Source organism: Scyliorhinus canicula, chromosome 9, assembly GCF_902713615.1.
Source record: "Scyliorhinus canicula chromosome 9, sScyCan1.1, whole genome shotgun sequence".
Classification (NCBI taxonomy): domain Eukaryota; kingdom Metazoa; phylum Chordata; class Chondrichthyes; order Carcharhiniformes; family Scyliorhinidae; genus Scyliorhinus; species Scyliorhinus canicula.
In genome coordinates, this window is record NC_052154.1 from 180599948 (window position 1) to 180613661 (window position 13714).

A 13714-nucleotide genomic window follows, 5' to 3' on the forward strand; every position below is an offset into this window, starting at 1 on the left:
GTGGCCCCCCCCAACAATTCTCCGGGCCCCGATGGGCCGAGCGGCCGCCTGTTTTTGGCCGGTCCCGCCGGTGTGAAATGGACAAAGTTCATACCGGCGGGACCTGGCTCTGAGGGCGGCCTGCGGAGTCCTCGGCGGAGGGGGCGGGGGGGGGACACGGGGATCCAGCCCCGGGGGGGGACCCCCACAGTAGCCTGGCCCATGATCGGGACCCACCGATCTGCAGGCGGGGGCCTGTGCCGTGGGGGCACTCTTTCCCCTGCGTTGGCCTCTGTAAAGCTCCGCAATGGCCAGCGCGGAGAAGAAACCCCCTCTGTATGCCCAGAACACGCTGGTGCAGTTGCGCTGGCCGGCGGAGGCCCTTGGGTTGGCGCGGCACCAACCACTCCACCGCCGGCCTAGGAAGTGCGGAGGATTCTGCACCTTCTGGGCCGCCCGATGCCGGAGTGGTTCACGCCACTCTTCGGCGCCTGTATGGCCCCCCACCCTGCCGGTTGGGGGAGAATCCCGGCCCAAATCTTTCAACCTCAGAGCATCATTGCACGGATTCCTCACGATGGGGTGCCAAGTGCAACTATTTCAGCTGCTTCATCAATAACCTCCCTGACTACATAAGGGCAGAATCTGTGGGTGGACACAAATGATTACAGTGTTCAGTACATTCCACAATTACTCAGATGTTGAAGCTCGCCTGCAATGTGATTTTGAAAACATCCAGGGTGATTGCACAACAAAGCTCATAGGTTCCTGTTTGCATTTTCCTTATTGTTAGGAGGAACTATTTCTTCTAATTTATTATTTTGTCAATTGGACAGTGTGGATTTTGTTTTCTTCCTGTTTGGTTGGTCTAAGTTCAATTCTCTTTTCACATTGGCCTGTGCCCAACATGATCCTATTCCCGTACCAGCCTCCCCGGACAGGCTCCGGAATGTGGTGACTAAGTATTTTCACAGTAACTTCATTGAAGCCTACTCGTGACAATAAGCGATTTTCATTTTCATATTAGTCCAAAAACTGCACACGGACCCTAAAAACATTTGGCTGCCTAGGTTGGTTGGTAGAGCTGGAATTCTATAAGCCCTATGTAGTATCTGCCCTTTTGGTACAAACACACAAACAACACATGATACTGTTCTGATGTGGGGGGTGGGGGGTGGGGGGGGGGGGGGGGGGGGGTGGGGGGGGGGGTGAGATAGGTGGTGGGGTGCATTAATCAGATGGGAAGTTGGTGGGTAGGTGGGGATGCTGCCATCCTCCTGTCTCCACTCTGATGAAATCCACGGTGGGAAGGCCTTTGGACCGACTTCCAACCCCACCACTATTTGAGGCCCTTTGCCCACTTCAGGGTTTTGCCTCAGGTATTAACCCATCAGCAGGTGGGAGGCTGGCCATTTCCAGAGCATGACAAACAAACACTAGCCATGTTCAAATGGGGCTGGGTGTCAGTTCAAAGGCCAACAGTGTACGATTAATGTACCCAGCATTTAGGATAGGGTCGGAGGATTGGGAGAGGGGGGGATTACTGCAAACAAATGCCCCCTGTCTTTGCTACTGATCCTCCTATCCAAACTTCCCCGTGACCCGCCTGGCTCCTCCCCCACCCTGAAACCATCCCTCCTCACGCCATTACTCACCTGTGGCTCGGATACACTCGCAACCCTAGGCCTCGAGTGGGTGAAAAAATGAAAATCGCTTATTGTCACAAGTAGGCTTCAATGAAGTTACTGTGAAAAGCCCCTAGTCGCCACATTCCGGCGCCTGTTCGGGGAGGCTGGTACGGGAATCGAACCGTGCTGCTGGCCTGCCTTGGTCTGCTTTAAAAGCCAGCGATTTAGCCCAGTGTGCTAAACCAGCCCAGCAGCAGCAGGCGCACCAGCGGCAACAACTGCTTCAAAAGAACTGTTGATTTCTGATTGGCCTGTGGGACATCCGTCCTTGATCCTGGGGAAGGCAGGCAAGAACCCCGTCCTGTCCATTAAATGTCTGTTAACTCGGTTCTTTTCCATAGATGCCGTCTGACTTGCTGAGTATTTAGAGCATTTCCTTTCAAATCTTAGAATCCATAGAATCCCGACAGTGCAGGAGGAAGCCATTCGCCCCATTGAGTCTGAACCAACCCTGTGAAAGAGCACCCTATCTAGGCCCATTCCATCGCCCTCCCCATATCCCCACTTAACCTGCATATCTCTGGACACCAATGGGGCAATTTATCATGGCCAATCCACCTAACCTGCACACCTTTGAACTGTGGGAGGAAACCGGAGCACCCGGAGGAAACCCACACCGACACGGGGACAAAGTGCAAACTCCACACAGGCAGTCACCCGAGGCTGGAATTGAACCCAGGACCCACCCGCTGTGAGGCAGCAGTGCTAACCACTGTGCCACCCTGGTCTGTCCACTACCTTTTTTGCTTTCCAATAGTATGTGGCAGCTTCTTGCGAAGGTTCATAAACAATGCTGTCAGCACCCCCAAGAGACATCTAACAGACCTAGGGCGAAGAAGGAGAACAACAGAGCTGCAAGTGACACAGTATTTCCGATGAGGTCATGTCCACCCTGAACTCTGAAAGACCAATAATTGAGCTAAATGGACCCTGCATGAATAGAATTGTGAAATTTTGATCATATCTCAACGCCCATGGAATTTAAAATGAGAGTTATCCAACAATGAAACATTAAAATGTGCTGTAAGTTGCACAACTTTCCACGTAAAATTTCTGAATTGTCCAGAGAAATTCAATCCCAAAAGCTTGGAAAACACGTCAATCCATTGTGCTTGTTCCCCGCAGCCTCACAGTTGAGGAAGATTTTAGGAGGGAACACAGAACTTCTCAGTTGGAAACTTCAAACCACGGAGTCCATTTGTCTTGTCTAGTTAAATCAGTAAAGTTATAGAAAGTGTCATCACCAGCGCTATCTGGAGACACTTCAGGGCTGGTTTAGCTCAGTGGGCTAGACAGCTGGTTTGTGCTGCAAAATAAGGCCAGCAGCGCGGGTTCAATTCCCGTACCAGCCTTACCTGAACAGGCGCCGGAATGTGGCGACTAGGGGCTTTTCGCAGTATCTTCATTCTTGTGACAATCAAAGCTTATTATTATTACATTATTATTATTACTCAGCAATAACCTGCTCACTGACGCTCAGTTTAGGTTCCGACAGCTCAGGGGAAAATGCACGCATGAACATAGCTGGATCTCGGGTGGAATGAAGCCCCCTGCTGATTGGGAGCATGCTCCCCTTAAGGCCCGATGACATCCGACGCTTCCCCTCCCCTGCCAACAGCCTATCCCCCATGACCCAACATCCCAGGTGTTCCCTGCTCTAGCCTCTCCATCCTCCGTCCTCTGTCACATGCCTCTACTCTGGTTCCCAGGTCTTAGTGTCAGGCAGCTCCCTGCAGTGCCAGATTCTGTGGCGGCACAGTGATATCATCACTGGGCTAGATATCCAGAAACACAGCATGATTCTCTGGGCTAGAAACATAGAAATTAGGAGTAGATTAGGCCATTCAGCCCTTTGGGCCTGCTCGACCATTCAATATGATCGTGGCTAATCTTCTATCTTGAAACCATATTATTGTGCTCTCCCCCATAACCCTTGATATAGGTTCGAATCCCACCGTGGCAGATGGTGAAATTTGAATTCATCAAAAATCAGGAATTAAAAGTCTGACGATGACCATTGTCGATTGTTGTAAAAACCCCTCTGGGTCACTAACATCCTTTAGTGAAGGAAATCTTTCACCCCTACCTGGTCTGTCCTACATCTGACTCCAAATGTGGCTGGCTCTTAACTGCCCTCTGAAGTGACCTAGCTAACCACTCAGTTCAAGGGCAATCGAGGATGGGTAACAAATGTTGGCCTTCCTAGCGACACCCAGATCCCATGAAAAAGTAAAGAAAAAGAATAAGGATAACGACTGTCGGAAAGGGATAATAATAATAATCTTTATTGTCACAACTAGGCTGACATTAACACTGCAATGAAGTTAATGTGAAAAGCCCCCAGTCGCCAAAATCCGGCGCCAATTCGAGTACACTGAGGGAGAATTCAGAATGTCCAATTCACCTAACAGCACGACTTCCGGGACTTGTGGAAGGAAACCGGAGCACCCGGAGGAAACCCATGCAGACACAGGGAGAACGTGCAGACTGCACACAGACAGTCACCCAAGCCGGGAATCGAACCTGAGACCCTGGTGCTGTGAAGCAGCAGTGCTAACCACTGTGCTACTGTGCCGCCCGAACCGGGCTGCAAACCATAGCACCATGGAGCAGCAGGCTGTCCAAAACGGGAGGAGGAGGAACAGAGGAAGCATTGGACTCAATTTTCCTGGCTCTGGGGAGATAGGGCCGGAAGAATGTGCCAGCATTGATCCTTGATGGTCGCTTGTCACCGGTTGAGCCAATTGGCAGGTGATGGGATCCAGTTTATGCTGTGAAGCATTTGGAATTTTCTCTTCTGGTCCCATCGATTAACAGTGACTCACCAGCTACAATGGGGTAAGAGCACAGTGGGAGGTGACTGGTGCCTACAATTGGCAGGCAATAAGTAGTTCAGAGTTTCTGAGCAGAAAGTCTCCTGGCTGCTATTGGAAGGCAATGTAATTTTTAAAAATGATGCATGAAAGGACTGCTGTGGAGGACAGTCTTCCCAGGACCCCTGCTGTGGTGATATCATGGTTGTGTTGTAATTCACTGACTGACCACGAGCAGACTCATTAGTATAAAAGGGAATGTTAGAGTCAGGTGACCTCAGACTGACTGGAGAGCTGGGAGGGAGGTTGCCTGTGCATGATCATACTATAATTCTTCTGTTATTTTGTACAAATTTGACCCGTAGTTAATTTTAATAAATTGTTTATAGCTTTTGCTGCAAGTGTTCTTGTAATATAAGTCAGGCCATTTGCCAAGAACATTACACCTGCCAAGAGTCCAGGCAAGGCAAGTGGATTGCACCCAATAAGAGTTGAAGGCTGCAAAAGGAGATGGGTTTCCTCCACTCAGAGATTGCTTCCTCCGGTCAGGGAGATTGTGAGAGAGAGGAACTCTCTTGACACTACATCAAGCACTAATGATTGTCCGTGGTGCTCTGCTGCCCTGCTCCCCTCTCTTTTTGCACACGTGGGCCTCCCTGTGCCTGGGGGTTGGACATGTCCCCCATGTTACACGTGCAGGGCTGACACTTTGTCATCACGCATGCCACTCACCATGCCAACCCTGAGCAGGTCAGTGAACTGTTTCCAACATTGCAGCCAGGTTGTTTGCCACCATCCAGCAGGCGCTCACTTCTTCTGCCACCTCCCGTCACGCCTTCTTTGAGAGGTCGGCTGGTATCCTCCTCTTGCCTCTCCCATCCTCTGGGAATAGTACCTCCATTCATCTGCATTACCTGCAGGAGCACCTCTCGGGAGGTGTCACTGAATTGTGAGTCACGCTTCCTCATTGGAAATACTCCTGTTTAGTTAAAGCGCCCTCAAGCTCCTCGCTGGCACTAAGGCCCCTCCGCCACCCTGCACTGAGCGCTATCCACCATCATCCCAGAAGCTCACTGGGACATTTGAACATCTGCACTTGCAGCCACGGTGGAGTTAAAATTCCCCCCCTGGCCTGATTTGCCCTTCCAATTCTGGGTGGCCGGCTGTCTCTTGGAATACCTTTCCACAGGAATATCTTTAATCAGGTTTGGCTGTGACAGAGGTTTTGCAATCGGATTAAATTTCAAAGCCTTTGGATGACATTTATCTGCTCATTTAAGGCAGACGTTAAACCGTTCATTTTAAAGGGATTAACATCTCCACTAAAACAGGAGAGATGAACGTCATGCAAATGTTTGCCTGCTGATATCAGCTTGAGTAATTTGCAGGATTTCAGCCCTGGGCTATCAACCAGGTCCCTGCACTGCAAATTCCTAATAACTGGCTTTGTGTACCATAGTCCCCTGGTTAGGATTGTGCACTATCGACCCTTTATTGGATTTGCATTAACTTGCTCACTGTATATAATACGGATGGGCCAGCATTTATTGCCTGTCCCTAATTGTTCTGGGGAAGGTAACTGTGGTGTTCTTTGTGTTGCTCATTTCAGGATGGTTGGCGTAATGTTTTAAATACTGTTCCTGTGCCGGTGCTCTGCGAGCGACAAGTGTGGTTTGGGAAAATCAGGCCAACAATACTGTCGTTCTCTCTCTGCCAACATAGTCATCTTTAATCGGATTCTGTTGAAATCTACCGTGCGGTTTAATTGCAGTCTTGTACACACTTTTAACTCAGTAGAAATTTAAGCTACACGTCTCAGGTGCAAAATTAAATCTTTTATTGATTATAATTGAGAGTTTGAGATCTTCTTGTGGTTACAAATCAAATGTTCTCAGTAAAGCCCCTGCCAGCAGAAGACTTTCAGGGAAATAATTAACTTAGTGGTTTACAAACAAATTGAATTTTCAAAATGCAGCAATGGTTTGTTGCTCAAAGCAAAACAGCTTGCACAGACTTTAGAATTAGAGTAGAAATATGAAAATACGAAATAAAGATAGTAAACAGCTAGGCAAAATAGTGTAGAGTGATTCTAGAATGAAAATGGCTGCCCGGACCTCTGTCTTCAGGGAAAATGTTATCAGTCTGACTCCATATATCCCTACCCTTGTAATGTGCTGATTGGCTTGGATGAGTCTCAAATGTATTTGATTGGATGGTTAGTTGTATCATCAATGTGCACATAGCTGTGAATATGTTGCATCTTTGGATGTTTGTTGTGTATTGGAATGTGACTTACACTTTTAATCAGCTCAGGTTTCTACAGGTTTTTTTCTGACTGCTATACTTTTTCACAGTTTGGACAATGGCAGATTCATTTTATCCACGTTAAGTTATTGTGACCTGCATTGAATTGTTTCATTTGCTTCGAGTTAGACCGTAGATGTTGTAAATATTTCATATCACTGCTTTCATTATTGCAAGCTGTACACTTTATAATCTGAAATTATGTGTGCAGTCTTATGATGGAGCTCATTTTAAAAAGTGAATTGTGACATGGCTTTTTTATTTACATTAAAATGGCGAAGTCAACAACCATTTTACCTATCGGAAATAGCTGGTTCCTTCAGATTCTGTGTTGGAAAACCCTTGGAGTCTTCTACCTAAAGCTGCGCAGGGTTTGTCAGAGCTCTCTCAATACTTAATCTCATTGCACTGAGCATCACATCGTACTGATCATTCAAAACGCATTGCGGGTGGATTGAGTGAGAAGCCATTTTAATTTAAAATAAAATTTTTATGAGAGGAAATTCCAGCTCAAACACCAGCAGCTTAGCTGGCTGCTCCATGTAAAATTCACACAACGGGTCTTCCACCCGCCCAGGCTTGGCAGCGAGGAACTCGTCTAAATATCACCCTAATTCCTCATTCTCCTACGGCCTCATGCCTTCCCTTCCCTTTTTTGTATTCTTTTACAGGACGTGAGCATCGCTGGATGGGTCAGCATTTATTGTTTGTCCCTAAATGTTCTGGAGAAGGTGACTGTGGTGTTCTTGGTGTTGCTTATTTCAGGATGCTTGGAGTAATGTTCACAAAGACCACAATATAGCTTAAACTTAAACAAAGCTATAAATTTATTAACACTACTAATTTTGCTTCAACACGTGCTCCTAAATAATAGTCAGTTGGACAATAACATTTAACTACACTCATCTACAGCTAATTGTAATACTGACATAACCTATGATCTGCTCTCACTTACACTATTTGTACTTCTGGCTCTCTCTAGCTAATTCCTGCCCACACTCTTCCCCCCTCAAGGCTTAGCAATACTGCCTGATATAGTTGTAACTGTAGCTCCATCTAGTGGCTACTCTGGATGCTTCATTAACTCTTACAGTTCTTACAGTTATGATAATACCACAGTGATGGTGAGCTGACTTATTGAACCACTGTAGGTACACCCACAGTGCACTTAGGCGACAGTGAAGGAACGGCGATACGTTTCCAAGTCAGGATGATGGGTGGTCCGGAGGGGAATTTGCAGGTGGTGGTGTTCCCATGTGTCTGCTGCCCTTGTCCTTCTCAGTGGCAGTGGTCATTGGTTTGGAAGGAGCCTTGGTGCATTGTTGCAGTGCACCTTATAGATGCTGCCGCCATTGTGAATTGGTGATTGAGAGAGTGATGTCTGTGGGCAGTGGAGGGACTGAAAGTTTGTGGCTGGGCTGTCAATCAAGTTGGCTGCCTTGTCATGGATGGTGTCGAGCTTCTTGAGTGATTTTGGAGGCGCACTCACCCATCAAGTGGAGAGTATTCTATCACTCTCCGAACTTAGAAACATGGAAACTAAGAGCAGGAGTAGGCCATTTTGCCCTTAGAACTTGCTCAACCATTCGTCTCTAATTTCCTGTTTATGACCTTCCCTTATATTTCCATTATTGTTTGAGACAACCCCCAACAATGTTTTATGTCCCATTGTGTTTATCATCTCCACCCACACAGATTCCACATTATAATTCAGCAAATGTCAAGGGGGAAATGGTTAGATTCTCTCTTATTGGAGATGGCCAAAGACTGGCCCTTATGTGGAATGAATGTTATTTGCTGCTTTTCAGCCCAAACCTTGATCTTGCTGCATTTAGATATGGACTGCTTCAGTATCTGAAGAGTCGCAAACGGTGCTGAACATTGTATAATAATCAGGGGAAAAAATCCTCACTCCTAACCTTACGGAGGAGAGACGATCATTGATGAAGCAGCTGAAGATGGTCGGGCCTGGGATTCTACCCTGAGGAACCCCTGCAGTGATGTTCTGGAACTAAGGTGATTGACCTCCAAACCACCACAAACATCCTCCTTTGTGCCAGGAATGACTCCAACGTGAGCAGAATTTTCTCCCTGATGCCAACTGACTCCAGTTTTGCTCAAGATTCTTGATGCCACACTCATTCAATGACCTCAGCTTCATGGCTCTCTGTGGAAGAAAAGTTCAAACATAAACAACCACAGCTGGATTTCACAGTTAGAATAACATCGTTTACATGACACGGTGGCACAGAGCCAGAGAGCCGAGTTCGATTCCGGCCTTGGGCGACCATTTGTGTAGAACATAGAACATAGAACATAGAACACTACAGCGCAGTACGGGCCCTTCGGTCCTCGATGTTGCGCCGACCTGTGAAACCATCTGAAGCCTATCTGACCTTTGTGCCAGGAATGACTCCAACCGTTTACACGTTCTCCCCGTGTCTGCGTAGGTTTCCGCCGGGTGTTCCGGTTTCCTCCCACAGTCCAAAGATTGGCCATGTTAAACTGCCCCTACGTGTCCAAAAATGTAGAAGTTAGGTGAGGTGGGGTTAGGGGTTACAGGGCTAGGGCAGGGGAGGTGGCCTACGCAAGGTGCTATTTCAGGGGTTCGATACAGACTTGATGGGCCGAATGGCCTCCTTCTGCACTGTAGGGATTCTGTGGAAATCTATGAAGAAATCTTCCACCACTATTATTTTGTTTCTTTTTATGTTTTCTTTCGCAAGGGTGTGGGCATCACAGCCGAGGCTATCATTTATTTCCCATCACTAATTGCTCTTGTGAAGCTGGTGGTAGCCACCTTCTTGAACCACTGCAATCCTGGCCTGTATACCCACAGTGCTGTTCAAGAGGGAGTTCCAGGAATTTACTCAATAGCAGTGAAGGAAGGGTAGTTTCAAGTAAGGATGGTGAGTGAGGGGAAAGTGCAGGTGATGGAGTTCCCATGTCTCTGCTGCATTTTCCCTTCTCGGTGGCAGAGGCTTAGGGTTTGGAAAATGCTGTTGAAGGAATTAAATATTAATAATTAAATTTTGCAATTGCCAGAACTAGTTCCTTGCGCCTCCTAAAGCAGTGTGTTAACTTTCCAGGCAAACAAATTCCACACAAAATGAGCAATTAACTCAAGTTCTTGCCTGAAGCATCTTCTCGGAGTTAATTTAAATGTTAGAGAGTTCAACGGCACACCCTGTGAAGCAACGTAGAATTGCTAACAGCTACTTCTGGAGTTCTCCATTATCCTCCTGTGCATGGGATCAAGGTGTCGGTAGCTGGGTTAGCATTTATTACCCATCCCGAATTGCCCTTCAACTGAGTGACTTGCCCAACCATTTCGGAGGGCATTTAAGAACTAACTTGATTTTTCGTTTAATTGAACTCAAATTTCACCAGCTGCCCTGGTGGGATTTGAACCCTGGTCCGCAGAGCATTACCCTGGATCTCTGGATTACTAAGCAAGTGACAGTAACACTTTGCCACTGCCTTCCCCCGAAGTATATGAAATGAAATGAAAATCGCTTATTGTCACGAGTAGGTTTCAATGAAGTTACTGTGAAAAGCCCCTAGTCGCCACATTCCGGCGCCTGTCCGGGGAGGCTGGTACGGGAATCGAACCGTGCTGCTGGCCTGCTTGGTCTGCTTTAAAAGCCAGCGATTTAGCCTTGTGAGCTAAACCAGTCCCTAATATAAATGTAAATGTATATATGTAAATGTAAGTCTTTCTTTCTGTCCAACGTTGAACAGGACAAAATTAAAATTCTCAGTTTAAGGACATTAAGTTCACCACATTGTCATTGAGTAAGGTCCATCTGGTTTGTGAGCACACCTGTGCGATGAAACCTTCTGTGAATGCTTCATCTCAAACAGATGAGAAGCTTGAGAACCAATTCTGCTCTATGGTGAAACCCTCTCAGCAAACTGCAGAACAATACCGACAACATCTACAACTTTCCCCTTCTAGCTAAAGGAACAAATTGTTAGGAGGACGGGAGATACATCCCTCATAAACTATTGGTTATACTCGGTACGCCATAGGGTAATTTGAAAGACTCGGAGACTGCGCTAAACACGGCCAAACCTTGTAATCTGGATTTTTGGTTTTACAAAGCAGGAAGGTTTCCTTTCCGTTTTTCGAAAGTTCATGAGCATTTTGGAGCATATATTAGTTCTGATAAACTGGATTTAGAAAAATGAAGACAGTGGCTGATGTTCATGAGAGTTTTAAGTCAAGTAAATTGACTATGATGGAGCTGGCATTGATATTAAAGCTTTATGGTTTACTGGACTGATGCAGTAACTGTATCCAAATGTGGCCTGTCAGCAGAACTGTCACTGAGCTGTGCATTTGATTACAAATGTTGCTTATCACATATAACACATTTGGAAGTATTATAAAAGATAAAATGATACTTTGATACATGACACATGCACTATTGATGGGGAGCTTCACTGGTGTTCAGGTCCCCTCAAGATTCTTCTAAATCTCTCCTGACAGTTTGTCAATTTAAATGTAATAGCCAGTATGTCACAACTCAAACACGCAAATGCGATTTGTAAATTCCTATCTTGTTAACTGGAAAGCTCAGCGTTACTTTGGTTGGAGCATTTGCCATTCCCTGGGAAAAGCTGATTTATTCTGATGAGATATCCGCTCTCCTAACTTTCATCTTGTCCACTCCCCGCTTCAGTTAATGGGCTTACCACCCGAGCTTGGTTGAACAAGTTGCCCAGGCCATTGTACAAACTACACAGTTAGCCCCGCTGGACTAATAGACCATTCGATCAGGAGCCAGTGTTGTCCTCCCTCCTTGCGGCATCACCTTGGGGGACAACATTCCGCGTATATTTTGTAAAGTTATTGCCTTAATCTGCCGGGACAATTCATAATCAAAGCGGAAAGGTAACAATACAATTGATGAATGATGTTTAACGGGGCAGGCTTGGAATGCTGATTTATTAATACTGATTTTAATAATCAGCTTATGAACTGTCACCATTGAAGAAAAGTATTCATTAGTCTCTTGGATTAACTGCAATAGCCACCCTGATTAAACAGATCAGGGAATCCTCCAGTGGAAAGTTTCTTGCAACAATTATAACTTCACCATCTTGCAACATACATTCATTGAATCCTGGATGAAAGAACAGCCCACAGTGCAGGATGATTAATGCATTGTTTAAATGAGCAAATGCTAGGTGTAATGTCACAATATATTTTATTTACTCTGAACTCTTTGTTTTCCATAACCATATCATCTGAAACTGGACAAAGTTTTCCGTTGATAGCGTGTATGCATAATTAGTTGGAAGGCACCGTTGAAGATTAAAGTTGAAGATGTGTGAATAAATTATTCAAATAAAGTAATTGTTCCATGAATGTTTCATGAAGCCACAGGATTTGTTTCTGACATTGAGGCATTATTTTATAAAAGTAGAAGAAATGTACTGTTACTTCCATGGTCTCGGGAATACAATGAACGTTTGGGATTATTAAAGACATTGAATTCGGCAGATAAAGGCATATGTGACCTGCAATGGATGTTTTGTGACTTTTTCGGATTTTTCCTTAAAGTTTGTCATTGAAATAAAAATAAATGGAGTGGATTTTGTAATAGGTGTGACAGCAAATGTAATGTTATTCACTGGTATAATGGAATAAATCAACTCTTGGGGCTGAATGACAATCGGGGTGAACTAGGTCCCGGGTTCCAACCCTGCAAATTGTGTGTTGGGCATTGCCCACCGCAATCTTCAATGCTCCAACAAACTAAAAGGTCAGCGAGTGGATTCGCCATCCAATCAAGGAGGGCGGGTGGGCTCCCGATGCTGGAGTGTAGAGTAAAGGGTTAATATTTATATCAATGAGACAATGATGTCAATGATGACTTAAGCGTGACATCAGGGTCACATGACCAAGAGGCTCCAAGAGAGCAAGACGGATAAAACCATCTGTGGGATTCTCCATCGGCGGAATCCTCCCCTTGGTCGGCAGTGCGCCCACGCCCTTGGATTTCCCCAGGAAACCCCATTGGCTGGCTGGAGGATCTCGTTGCCAGTGGGGGTGCGCCACGCCAGAAAGCAGGGCTGGCGGGACGGAGAATCCTGCCCCATGAACTTGCCATGAGGTCTTGTAAATAGTGTAAATAAAGTTTCTAGCCAAACCTTCTCAATTGACACATAGAATATGTGTCTTTCCGTTGACACATAGAATTGGGGCCTCACGGTAGCATGGTGGTTAGCATCAATGCTTCACAGCTCCAGGGTCCCAGGTTCGATTCCCGGCTGGGTCACTGTCTGTGTGGAGTCTGCACGTCCTCCCCGTGTGTGCGTGGGTTTCCTCCGGGTGCTCCGGTTTCCTCCCACAGTCCAAAGATGTGCGGGTTAGGTGGATTGGCCATGCTAAATTGCCCGTAGTGTAAGGTTAATGGGGGGATTGTTGGGTTACGGGTATACGGGTTACGTGGGTTTAAGTAGGGTGATCATTGCTCGGCACAACATCGAGGGCCGAAGGGCCTGTTCTGTGCTGTACTGTTCTATGTTCTATGTTCTATGTTCGAATAAGCAAACCCCATCAAGGCATGGTAACGGTTCCAAGCATGTCGGGCCAATGGGAGGCACTCCAACGTGCAGATTGGCAATCCCAAGGTGGGATTGTTGGTCTCAGCATGGAGACTGGGAGGGGGAAGGCCAGGTAAGTTGTTTTTTACTTTTCTTTTAAAAATGCCACAGCTGCCTATTCGTTAGCCCGGCTGCTGGTAAGAATCGAGGAGCTGGAGGTTTGACACTTGACATTTCATTCCCCTCGTCCCCTTCCCACCCTGAACCATGGCCCCCGGTCACTGTAGACTGCCGGATTATGGGCTGAAAATCCAAGGAAGAGCAGGGGGATTCTTCGGGATGGAAAGTGAAGTAGTCCAATGCAAAACTAGGGTC